Below are 14,012 nucleotides of genomic sequence, written 5' to 3'. Positions count from 1 at the left end.
ATGCCAACAGAGTTCACAGAGCTGCTGAAGCTTCAGCCGTACCTCATTTTTCAGTGGGAGATAGAAGGTGATTCTCCATATCAACTACCATCATAGGCTGAATTTCTTGTAACCAACTGCACTGATACAATAGCACTGCCAACACAGGGAGACTTAATCCCTCTGAAGACATATCAGCTTCTTTTTTCAAACCTATACTACTGAAAAAAAGCCTTACTACTGGGTATTCAAGGATACATTTCTCTTTAACTGTTCTTCTCATTTTCACTATTTCTTTTTTTTTTTTTTAAACCAAACACTGATTTAAAATGGAGCTGTAAATAAGTCATTATTTTTTTTATCATTATCTGAATATTTCACAACTGAAATTGTCATCAACCAGTTTTCATACACTCAGCTACGAAATATTTTTTCTCGGGATGATGTAGATAGCAGTCTACATACAGATTTAAAAACTCAGACATCATCTCGGTGCAAGAACAGGGTGGGATTCTACCTCCAAGTGTAGTTCTGGAGGTAAATCACATAACACATAACATAACACATAACACATAACACAGACAGAAGAAAGTCAAAAGAAATGGAGCATTATCTCATTCAGGAACAGAACTTGGAATAACACAAAGGAAAAGAAAATTAAAATATCTGAAAGCACATCTAAAAGCAACACCTCTACACAATTTGTATTTAAAACTCCAATTTGTAAACAGTTGAAGTTGTCTTTTAAAAGTTAAAGGTGTATGCAAAACAAATTAAAACCCAACCATGGGATATTTTGCCTTTTCTATAATGTATAGCATGCTTGCATCCCGCTTCTTCACATTAGACATTCAGGTCTCGTCTGTCCTAGGAGACTGCAAGGCGACTGGAGAACTGGAGTGAAATGATCACATCATCACAAGGAAAAAGAATGTGAAAACTGAGCAACTGAGTGCAAAGCTGCTCTTTGGGTGGGGTTTGCCTTGTTTTTACTTTATTTACCAGCATTGATTTTCCCCAGCTACTAAACAAGAGCAAGTCAAATGAAGATTTCCTTCTTTGTATCAATAACCCTCTGTGGCATAGTGTAAAAGATGAATATGCTTTACACATGCTGGGCTTCTGTGCTTGGGGGAGAATACCCTAAACATTTGATGATCTTTAAGATTAAAAAAGCAGAAAAAATCCTAACAAGAAACAAGCATCACTAAAAAACACTAAGTTTCTCTTACATATTGCAGGGCACCAGAAATCACAGGTCTTGCGGAGGGAAAAAAAAAAAAAGATTTTTTTTTCTTACTTTTTCAAGTCCTCTTTCATGTCTGAGATACGATCCCTCTGTAAGTCACGACTGACTGCCTTAAAAGAAGGTCCCCATTTACCTACTATTTAATACTGATTCAAATTACTAGGTTTCTTAAGTTTCTGACCCCCCGTATTTTATGATTTAAACTGTACTTAAATGTACTTAAAACACTTTGGCTCTTATCAACCATTTAATTAAATAGATAATAATAGTGCACATTCGTCCTGCTTGCCATTCAACCAAAGTGAAGTTTCAGCATTAACTTCTGAAACTATGTGGTATGCCTGTCACTCACAAGATTTTCTTACAAATTACCAGGGGAAAAAATACGTCCTTGACTAGTTCTGTGATGTTGAAGACACTGATACATGGCACTGCAAAAAATCCAGAAATCAATTTGCAATTTTTAAGTCTATGGGTACTGTTTGATCAAGTCTACGTGGCTGGAAGCCGAAAGGGGATTCTCAGCTGATATAAATTACTTTAACTGACTCCCATGGAACTGCAGCACTTTCAGCCAGCTGAAGATCTGGTCCACAAACCATTAGGCAAGGCTGATCAAACAAACCATTTAGAAGCGTTGATCTTTCTGCTTTTTGCGCCAGACTGAGTTACAGGGAACACATCAGAGTCGTAACTTTCAGGGAAAAAAAGTTCTCTTTGCTGCATAACAAATGAGCAAGGAAAATCTCTGTATTAAGCTCAGCATTATACCTTTACTTTGGTCACAGGATTTATGGCATGCTTGTTACCCAACGTGAATTACCCAATGTAATTCAAAAATCAGGTATCTCCTGCCCTGTTTGGCTTTGACTGCTGCTGCTGCTGCAGTCAGAAAGTGGAGATGCTACCAAAGACAAATGCTTATCTTCCAGTGTTAGGGCCATGGCAGAGTTAAAACACTTTCTTATGCTTAATGGTTTTATGCCGTTGTGCTGGAAAGGTCTGCATTTTAATCGTCACATTTTCTGGTTCTACTTTTGGAAGGTAAAAATGAAAAATCTTTGCTGGACACAGCAGTGCTCATAACACAAACCTTTATTCAAAGGCTAAATACAGCTACAACTTGAAATGAGAGTATTGATCCTCATTGAGTGGGAGTGCAGATCCAAATATCGTCTAACTGAAAGGTAGGTGTGATGGGATGTACTGCTGGATTGAAATGAGGAAATGTCACCCTGAATCCTGCTGGGGACACCCGGGGCTCAGGACTGTGCCACCAGAGGTAGCGGCAGGCACACCTGTGGAGGAGAACAAATTTCTGAGACTGAGCTAAGGGGACACTGGGTTGGAGCACCGATGTTGGCTGAGAAGTGCCTGGGGGTTCCCTGGTTTTGTTTTTAATCAGCCTTTAAGACCAGCCATTGCAAGCAGCTAGGATTCCCATGGAAAGCACAAAATACCAGTGCTTTGCTGCCTCGTGAATAATAGAGGGGCAATGGGGGAGTAACAGCGAGGGGTCCTTTTCTTTTTACACACCGAGCTGATAAACCTGCCTCGATAAAATGAACTGGCTTTGGTACTGACTCTGACAGCGTGGCTCAAGCCTTTTGAATGAGCTCAAAAGGAGCCCACACGTTTGCGGTTGTTTTGGATCCTCTCCCACAGCTGGGAGACCCTAATGAGAGCAAAGGACCCAACAACCTCTGAGGGCATCTTAGAAGTTCAGTCTTTGGCTCGGACCGCTCCGGGCTCTGCTTGAGGTGTTAAAACCTTGATTATTAGCAGATAAAAGAATTGAGCTCGCTGGGATCCTGCAAGCTCCAGAACTGCGAGCACGTAAGCACACGTGTGAAGGACTCCTGTTCAGTCTTTCATGTCAGGTCGGGCAATGACAGCTCTCTTCAATCTATTTGAAAATGTGGTTTCAGAGTTTGGTCCTTTGGGGCCGCAAAACTTTGCTCGTTGTGTCTCTGGGGCATTGCACAGTAATCTCTGAAAAACTGCACGCTAGGTTGGCTCTGAGGACCTTACCAGTGAAAAAGGTGCCGAGGATCTTTATGCTTGTGAGGCTTAAAGAAAAGCAGCACCTCCTGCACATGGGACATCTGCTGCCCTGAGAGGGGTGAGGACAGCAAAGCACGCTGCAAGCACGTGAAATTTTAAGCTGCCAGAGTATCTCCGTGCCCAGCCCGGGCAGCCAGGAAACCCAGGGGTATTTAGCACCTCTCTGGTGGCTGAAGTCAGAGGTGACAACAAGCTGTGGCAGAGGAACAGCTAGCCAGTAGGTGGGTGCAAGGAAAGTGTTCCTCATCACAGTGCCTTTACGGTTTCTCCAATTAATACTATAAAATGCTCAAAAATTATAAAAGCGTAAGTATATTAAAATTAACTTCTCCCTGCCAAAAGCTCCAATGAATGTTGCAGCTCAAGCATAAAGGTGTTTTTCTTGCATGCCAACAAGTTATACCAGCTTTGTTGTAAACCGTCCCCACAGAAAAGTGACGATTTTGTTCTAAAACACACACAATTTAGCAATTAAATCACATCAATTAAAGTACATTAACTCTACCTTCTAACCAGTGCCATACCCCATTCCTTGATGATTTTTCTATAAGTTTTACGGTAGCTTTATGTGCTATTCTATATATTTGCAGAGATTCCAAAAATTTCAGAAAAATTGTGTTTTTCATCCTGTTTCTACTGTTGTACACCACAGAAATATTTTGACAAATATGTTGAATATTTTTACTGAGATGGATAAAAGCAATCAACTACAAAATGGTTTCGTTAACGAGAACATTAACACATCCTCAGTCTTTTGGTCAATAAGTGGCCACATATTGGTCAGGAAAATTATCCTCATTTTGACAGAAAAGATGTAGATGGCCAAAAATCTGAAATTTCTTAGGAGTTCATTTTCCCAACACACAACAAGAAAACCCTAAATCTCACTACAGCAAAGTTTCTACATATTGTGCCAAAGTATAACAAACTTGTTGACTATGAGAAGACAGGCAAAGTACATGTATTACCTCCAGCACGACTCCTTAATACGTTAAACTCAGTGGCTAAAATTGTTAATGCATTTCGCCTCTCTACAATCAACTGAGCAGCGCTCTATTAAGAGTACAAAAGTAGATGTGCATGGTTTCTAGTCTAGGAGAAATCTTGATGAGCACATTTACACGTAAAGCGAGCCTGGCTGCCCAAAGGAGGTGTGGTTTGAAGGCCATTTATCTGCAATGCAACTTAGCACTACCGAGACGTGCACATTTAGCTTATCCACACTGTCCCGTTACAGAAGTTGCTGCTCAAAGGCAAGGATGGAAGCGAGAGGAGGGTGGTGCATCTGGTGCCAGCTCTCTGCACCTTGGCTCACTGCTGGCACTGCTGCTTGCCCATGCACAGGCACAGCATTGCCACCAGCGCTGGAGTTACAGATACCTAACGCCTTTATGAAGAAGCAAAAGTACTTACTGGTGCTGAACATCAGGCACCAACCACATCTGACTTTAACAACACGCTGCTAAACATTTCCAGTGCACCAGCAGTGCATGGGCACTACGCATTGCAGTGCAAACCCTGTGATTACTGACGTCTCATCTGATACTTACATATTAATTTTATACCTATAGGATAAGCAAATTGCAGCTTTACACCTCTCTTACATGAGGTGACCACCCAGACGTGAAAAAATTGCAGAGTTATATTTATGGGTACACCCTAATTCTTGATAACAAAACAACTAATTGCTCCCGATAATTTATTTAGCCACCCAGCACTAGCACTTCTACTCTTTGCAATAAATTTTACTATCTGCAGTAATTTATACCACTCAGAAGAACGGGATTTAAAAATAACATTTAAACAATGTTAAGGATAGCAACTAAAAGGTGCCCACAAGAGAAATATTTAGATGCCTGCTAAATATATTTAGCAAAGTCAACAATGAAGTTTTATTTGGCAGTCGTACGTTTTAAAGCTATAGGCTCAATTAGGCCAAAAAGGAGGATGCTGTGTGTTCCTACAAGTCTCTTACTGCATTCATTTATTGTTCAGTTCACAGTCTCTGAATACAACACAATCCTCCAACGGAGTCAGCTTTCATAATTCAGCAGTACAAAGTCTGCAAACACATGTAACCTAGATCCATATTTCACAGTGACAGCATATGATAGCAGAATGTGAAGTATTAATGCTAGTGTCACTACAGTCCTACACTCTACTGCACTTTAAGAGAAAGCAGCTGCTGAGATGAAATGTGTGCCAACTGTCTGAAGACAGAAACATAAGAAACATTCCTTCTGTTACAAAGGGAGAGACACACACAAACAGACTTTCTTTTAGACTCAACAAGCACAAAGTTTCTTACTTTCACGTTTCCATTTCCGCGGTGGACGCGGTGCCTGGAGGAAGCCGCGAGGGCCGGCGGGGGTCCCGCATCCCTCGTGGCTCTCCGCCCATGCTGCGAGGCGGAGAAACGCAGGCACCCACCTGCCAGCACCCAGCAGGAGATGCTTTCGGGCTTTCCAGGAACGCCACCGCAGCATCTGAGCAGCAGGAGCTGCGGCGTCCTCTCCTGCCCGCCAGCACCTTCAGCCTGAGCCATCCTCGTGGGGCACGTGGTGCATAGCTGCCACCGAGATCTCCTTCCTTGCGCTAAGGGACACATGAGAGAGCTCCAAACTGAATTAATAAGCACGTTTTTCCATCCCTTTTCTCTCTAATGGCTGGCGAGGTGGCTGCCCCTCTTGATTTTTTGTTTCATCCTGGAGTGACGGCACAGGAGGAACTACCCAGGGCTGCGGCACAGCGCTGCACAACAATGGGAGCGTGACATAAGCTGAAATGTTTGGCTGTAATTCACTTAAAAACTAGTACAACCTCATTGACCTCCTTATCAAACAATTTATTGTGCATTTACGGACTGGACAATGAAATAGAGGAGGTAAGGTATTAATGGTGACACTATTTGGCAAGCTCGTAGCGCAGTTCATTCAAAAGGCAATTTTAAAATTGAATGAAGAGGTTTGACTAGGCAATAAAAACAGCCACAATGCCAGTGAACAGTACTTAGGAGGAAAGCCTCTAATTATCCTATTTATAAATCAACAGCAATTTTACTGATGACTTCTTCTCAAACTTGATTAAAATAACTTCAAAAAAATTAAAAAATAATCAGATCGTATTTATTTTATTAAATTACATTTTAAAAGTATTATTGATTCTCTTCATAAATGAAAATGATAAAAACTTGAGGACAAGAATGAGACAACATTTTTTAAGAGAAACATTTGTACAACACTCTGCAACATAATTATAGTGCTGCCCTTGGGGAAGGGGATTTTATTTTATAATGAGAATGTTTACACTGTTATGGGGTTCAATCTATCTGGGAGGGAAGGTTAAACTTCTTTCCATTAAAGACAGCCTTATAATGAAAAGCTCTGAAAGGAGAATGGAGTCTAATATAGTAGATGTAATGGCCTATTAAATGATTCACACACACAAAATGAATCAAATTCATTGTATCTTACTGCTCTTTTATGACAAAATTGTTGAAAAAATAAAACTATTGTCAAGATAATTGCATATTCCATATACTGTATTACTGTAACTACTATTCTTATTGGGTGACCCACAGTCTACATTTTAGGTACATTAATAGGACATTACATTTTAAATACTTTATAGTATTGGAATGTTGTACAAAAATCCCACTTTCACTCTGAAGGCAAAAATCAATTTAGACTTAAAGTCATGCTGCAATTCTGCATCATTCTTTTTCAATTAAGTTTTTTGCATACATTCTTTATGATGTCATTTCTACATTCCTGCAACAGATGTTTGTTTATATCCCAATTTACTAAAATGCTGCCGTACTAGTTCCTGCTATTTTCAACCTAACCTCTACAACTAGCTTATGTTTCCAAAACACAGTACAATAAATGTTTTCTTAAACTTGTCCCCTCCATCTACTGCTAAGAATCACCATCCCTGATCATTACACAATAGTGCATGTTGCTCTGAAAAGGCGCTTGACTGTGTTTAAAAAAAAATGGGGGAGGGAAAGAGGGAATAAGTCATGACACGTGGCTAAAAATATATGCATCAGCAGATCAAAAAATAGACGACTTTGGGGTTTTGCATGAACAATTAGCTACTGTGTTCCCTTTGTCAGGACCTGGTTTTACACGAGAGCTACACTGCAATAATTCAGCCTCCTAAGAACAGCTATCTAATAATTAATTCTGCTTGGTAGGGATCTAGTCTTGCACACGTACACACAGAGAAGTCTATATGACTGTATTTAGTCACCTAAATAACTGCCCATACGTAATCAAGCACAGTTATATTAAATAATAAAACCTTGTAGAATTACCTTTCTGGAGAGCTAGTGCTTCATAATACTGACTGCATCGCTTCCATGCATCAAAAGGCATGGGACATTCCCCAGGTGCTACCACAATGCAAGTGAAAGATTGCTTTAGCACTAATAATGTGGGAACAAGAGTATTTGGGGTACTGTTATCAAATAAATGAAACAGGCAAGCAGTAGTGGCCAGTGGGTTCACCTTTCTGGACCAACACCCCAAACCTGGTCTGTCACAAATGGTTAAAACTTCGGCTTTCAAAAGGTACTGAGGTTAAGCTTACGTAAGGCTTTGCAGGTATGCTAAGAACTCCAAAGTACTTAGCAACCTTAAAAAATTTCGACTCAGTTGTGTAAAAAATAAGCCAGAATTTCTGAAGTCTCCAGATGGTATTTAGAGACCTCAAGGGAGGTACAACCTTGCGGAATTAGGTTCTTATATTTTACTGAATAAATTCAGGGGCTAGAGCACTTGAAGGCTCCCATGCTTATACTGAACTTTAAGACCCCTTTTTCGGTATAAAAAATATTTCAACGTATTTGCTATGTGTGATACTGGCAGGGAGTTTAATGCAAGCCTGGGAGATCACGAGTGGTAGGTGAGGGGCCAAGCCGCTAACCGCCGCCTCGCACCCAGCCTCCTGGGAGAAGCGGCTCATTTAGGGTGAAAAGCCCAACCTTTCTTATCTACAACAGGCTCTAAAAACTAGCATATTTTAAACACATTCACCTCCTAGGCTACCTATGCTTGATGGATTTTTTTATGTAATTTAAAATCAGACTCATTTCACACATAAGACTATTTCTTAAAGCTTTTGACTGCAAATTGAAGCACAAAACATCAGTTCAAACCTATTTTAATTACAGGAAATTAGGCAGGGCTTTCCCCTTCTACATCCTCTTATTAAAATTCAAAACAACAAAAAACCTCCCTATCTTATAACCTGATGTGAAATTTGTTTCTCCTGCAGCCCACTGCCTCTTCCAAAAGGCAAGCCCCGCTTTCTAAGCACCGGTCAATTGGTATTAAAGGTGATTGCAATAAAACAAATTAATCATTCAAATCTCAGTGAAGTGTCAAGTACAAGACGGTGAAAAATTAGAAGAGTATCTATTTACACAAAGAAAAGTGGTGAAATAAATAGCAATCCATTTACCTTGCTACTGAGTAGGATACATTGCTGTGAAGATAGTTTTACCTATGAACAAGGCTCTTTTCAATTAAGATGAATAAAGTAACCACAGAAAAATGTGATAGATAGTGAATAGGTGGATAGATGGAGAAATGACTAATATAGAAGGTAGCAAGCTAAAATAAAGTTATCTTTATTAACAAATGTATCTATGTATCTTGACTTTATTAATAGCTACAGTTGTTAAAAACTATACAATTTCCCAAAAGTGTAGGAGTAGAGACTAGAGTGGGAGGTCTGAAAAGCACCTTGATAGTTAGAGAACAGGCAACTGAGAAATTAGCTGATTAGACAAAACAGCCTCCTCATTTAGCAGTGAAGGAGTCATTCAGAGACAATTTCGAGTGGCAATCAAAGGTAGACATGGTAGATTTTATTTAAAGGATGCTCTGAATAGTTTCAGCTGCAAAACTATAGGCCTTGCTCAACATTAAGTACACTACATAGGGTAAAACAATGTCAATAATATCCATGATCCAGCAGATTGGGGTCAATTCAGACATTTAGGATGGTGAGCATGTGGAACGAACATTCATTCCACAGACGTCAAAGTGAAAGTTATCAAACCAACCTCATACTTTCCCCTTCCCCTGGTATCTGCTGGCAGAACCTGCCTTCCCCTCTCTTTATTAAGACTGGAGCACCCCACCTCAGGCATCACTGGCACAACACGGACCCAACAACACTTCTGCACTGGTTGCCCACAGCTACGTGCTATGTATGAAGCCGAGCTGCACGTCCTTCCTAGTCAAGCATTTGAGTATCTGTACTCACCTAAAAACTGCTCAGCAGGTAGTTTGATCGTCTAAATGAAGAGAGGTGTCACTCCAAAGCCCCCGTGAGAAGGTTTAAAGAGACAAAAATGGACAACAAAGAGCTGGGACCTCTGAAGTCAATCACGTGCTCAAGTCCAATTTCCATGTCCACACAAAGCATCTCCATCATTGCAAGGCACCCTCTTAGTTAACAAGTGCTTTGGAAATTTCGACAGAGCTAATGCTTTCCAAACTCCATTTTTTCCTCAAGAAAAATCCATTTGTTTGCTTTATAGTAGGTCTTTTAAAAGGGAGTCATAACTGATGGATTACAACATGTTTCTACCTTTTCAATCTGAATTTCATAAGAATAAAATAAACCACAAATGAAAGTGCTTGTACCAGGCACGTTGAACCTTTCTTCTTCTATTAGCATATCAGTCTGCAATCATAACTAGATCAATAGCGAAGATATCTGCTTAAAAGAGCACCATGCTTTCTTTTGTCAGAAATTCATTACTTTTTATTAGGGTCATTGCTTGAAAACTTCAAAACACCATATGGACCTAATTGTGGTTTATTTTGGCAAAAAGGAAGACACTGTAGAACAATTGAGGCATTACATTCTACAATTCCATTACTTTCATCCCTCTCAGTTTTATTACTGTGTCATTAAAGGCAACTTGAGTGAGCGAAGAATTATAGTGTCATGTGTACGGGCTAGTAGATTAATAACAAAACACACTCAAGTTTAAAGGTATCTAACAGCTGTTTTCATTATTTTGTGTAAATACGCTTGAAGCATATCTATCTGATTAGTGGATAGAGTGCTCTTCTCTGTCACATGCCATGGGCACTGCTATGTGCAAGTAATCAAAGTGCTCAGAAAATGAGTTTACATTGTTCACTGCTGAAATACACAAATGTCAGAAAGTGACTGCGCATCAAAGCTTAGGCAAATCATCTGCTGCAAACAAACAGACTCCAATGCACATTTCAGCTTTAAACATTCCTCTGCAGCACAATGACTGAACAGGACTTATTGCTAGCCAAAATGAAGTGACGCCTGCGGAATAATAAGTTGCTAACGTATAGATGCACAAACAAGTCCAGCATTGAATAGCTCGGAGAAGAGCTCAGCTACTTTCAGAAATAACACGTAATGTTTTAATGTCACGAATACTCAGTAAATTTATGGATATCATAAAAGGTATCATTGGGGAAAAAAAATATCTGTTATTCCCTTTTTTTTTTTTTTTGTGACCTGGTTACCAGGAATCCTGACAGATAATCCCTCCTTTTACTGGCAACAAAAGCAACACGGTTTAGGCCCCCTAAAAGGGTCAAATCCTCTCTTTTCAGTATATAGGCACATCGCTCAAGATCAGTTAATCCAAAATCAGATTTCAGATAACATAAATGAACTCAGAAATCAAAAGACCTGATGAAGTTTGATGAAGGACAGATAAAATTTCAGTCACTGAAAGAAATTACTGCATAAAGATTTCTTCTTTCTGTGATTCATTTGCTTCTAGCACAGATTGAGGCAATTTTAGCATTAAACTACTGTATACAAGGATGAGAATGAAAGAGCCACTCAGATTCATCAGAAAAATAAAGTTGAAATAAAGTCAATCTGACTTCAACAAGCTCAACAAAAGAATTTTATTCAAATGCTTCAGTAAGTAAGAGTAAACTGAGGTAAAACTGAGAAGGATGCTTACAGAGCTGTGATACCCAAAACATGATGCCTGGGATGGCTCCCGCCAAAGCACCCTTCACCTACCGCCTTCCCAAGCACTGCAGCCGTCAGCCCTTCGTACCTCTGTGGTTTGTGTTGTCTTCTGAGGGATGCTCTGGCTCATCTCTTGAATCCCGAAATGCACTGGTCTAGCTGAAGTCCTTGAGCATCGTTTAAGGCCAAGGTTCCTGTACTGTGATGCACAATTAATGTCATAGCTGTCTGCCTCCTCAAGCTGCTCCCTGTGCTGGCACCTGCACCCACGGGCACACAACACGCGGGCAGACCACGCCGCCACCTCCTCCTTCACTTTTGGCCCCTACGCTTATAGTTTCACATCATAAGCCTGAAAGCAACCAAGTGCAAGGCTGGTACCCTGAGAACTCCAGCGCATCAGGGCAAGAGGAAAGGAGGAATCAAATGCCCTGGCCACGATGTGGCTTCTTCAAAAACCAATAAAATGTCCAGATGATCCCAGTAAATAGAGACAGAAACATTCCTCTCATTCCCTTCCTTCCCACCTTGGTCATTGTGAATCTGGTGAACAAAAAGCCCTCCTGATCCCGAAGAAGATGAGTGGTTAAACACGTGCCCAAGACCTGCCTTGCAGGACACCGCTCATTTGAGAGGCACCTGCCTAAAGAAATACAAGACAAACACGATGGGCATTACACAGGACAGGCTTGACATCCTTGGTGCCCTTTATACACGGGATGCACACGAGATCCTGCATGGAGCACTTCATGTCTCAATCTGTGGTATCAAGACTGAAGTCAGTATGGGACCAAGTCATAGTCCTCCTTTCACCTTCATTTCAGGGATGTCATCATAGCAAACATCTAAACTGTCTGGCACTACCCCAGACAAATCAAATTCCCCTTAAAATTCAGTAGTGTTTTGACAGCCATTTCAAAATGAAATGTCTCTAAGAAAAACAAAAATCAAAACAAACAACCCCCCCACACACCCTTTTTCTCATTGCCAGTCTGAGTCATTTAATAATGACCAATTTATACCTAGTGGATACTGCAAGGATTATCCTTGAACTTAAATAATTCCTCCTCTTCCATGGCATTTATCCTCTGACTGAATTTGCAAAGATTAACGTGTATCCCCTTCTCAACCTTTATTTTACTAGGACAAGTGAACCATCCTCTTTTAATCTGTTCTCATAATACAGACTCTCCTAATCGTCCTACAGCAGCAATTCTCTGCACCTGTTTCACAATTTACATGAGTCTTTCCTGAACACAGGTGAGGAGAACAACATACAGTTTTTCAGTGCTTCACATCGGGACAACAAAAAGCATCTTAAAAAAAAAAAAATCTCTTCTAGTGCACATAAGAATCATGTAACTTCCCTGCACATGCATTTGGTATGGTTCAGCTGTACTGCTGCTTGGTACCTCTCCAACAGCAAGCAGATTACACATCCACGTGTTCTTTATATTCTGTATTTACCTGCCTAGTCGTACACGTCCATCCACAATTGAGCACACAACGAGCTGCAGAAGGAAGAGCTGCCAACTCCTTCTCTTTAGCAGTTATGAGAGCCACCAGTTGGATCTGATCCATGATCACAGTGGTTGCCTCAACATTTGGTGAGGCAGAGTCATGGACATCCATCAGTCCCTTCAACTAGTGCAGAACCAGTTCTAGGATACCCGTGGCTTCTAGACACTACCAAAAGTAATAAGAACCAAAAAAAAAAAAAGGCCAAAATCTCACCTGTTTGCATGCTTATCACTAGGGCTTGGCAATAGAGGACAAGCAGAAGGACCCAGCCTCATCATGGTGGTGAGGCATTGCACACCATTAGCCCCATGGCTAGTTGGCCATCAGCTAAAATAGAGACAACCTGTCCTCCTGGTGATTCCTGACATCATAAAGGTGGGAGAAAATACCCAAAGACAGATAAATTCTTTAGTTTTCTACAAGCCTGACCTGAGTGCTACTTAGGAGTCATCTTACACAAGGCTTGCAGTTTTATGAAGAACCTACTCTAGACTTAATCACAGGTTGGCTGATTCAATTAGCATCTGATTGTTTTTTTGTTGGCTCTTTTTAGTGCCTACAATAGTGTTTGAAAAACAGACGGAACGCAACAATATTTTGTTTAGACTTCATCTATTTTCAAAACCACTTTGATATGAGTAGGGATTTCCCAACACACAAAATGCCCCTTCTTTAAGAAACAGGCACTATAACCCAAAGATTTTTTCTGATGCATTCTTGAGGAAAAGAAGCTGGAAAAACATTCCTGGATGTGGATCTCCCATAGCTCTCAACCAGCATCCCTACGACTTGCAGACGATACGCCACAAACTCTGATGAGCCTTCATTACTATTTAGAAACGCATCTTTTCAATAGTAAAGCTGAACAGCCTCCTACCTTAAAAGCACTTCTGGTACGTTTACGTTGGGATTTTCATATTTTTAAATGTATGCTATTTGAATTATTTAAAGGGAAAAAGAGGAGGATTATTTCATCTGGGAGTCACAACTGAGCAGGGGGAATGTCCAAAATATAAAATATTAAATATTCCTAGTTGCAAATGCAAAAGCAAAAAAGTAAAAAACCAAAACATATTAAAATACTCCTTGCACAACAAAGAAATTATCTGTGATTTTGCAAAATTAAAAATCATTTAACTTCATCCCATTTGGTTATGTATAAATAAAACATCTATATTAAATTGTTCTTATACATTACATAAAGGTC

General features: G+C 40.2%; 1 protein-coding gene across 38 annotated transcripts in view; it reads right to left on the bottom strand.

Annotated features, from left to right (window-relative positions):
- GTDC1 (glycosyltransferase like domain containing 1) overlaps positions 1-14,012 on the bottom strand; it is a 178,596-nt gene that overhangs the window by 63,696 nt on the left and 100,888 nt on the right. The gene's annotated exons all lie outside the window — the stretch shown is intronic.

The sequence above is a fragment of the Anas platyrhynchos genome, chromosome 7 (genome assembly GCF_047663525.1).
Source record: "Anas platyrhynchos isolate ZD024472 breed Pekin duck chromosome 7, IASCAAS_PekinDuck_T2T, whole genome shotgun sequence".
Taxonomy (NCBI): domain Eukaryota; kingdom Metazoa; phylum Chordata; class Aves; order Anseriformes; family Anatidae; genus Anas; species Anas platyrhynchos.
This window is presented reverse-complemented; position numbering and strand designations above follow the sequence as displayed.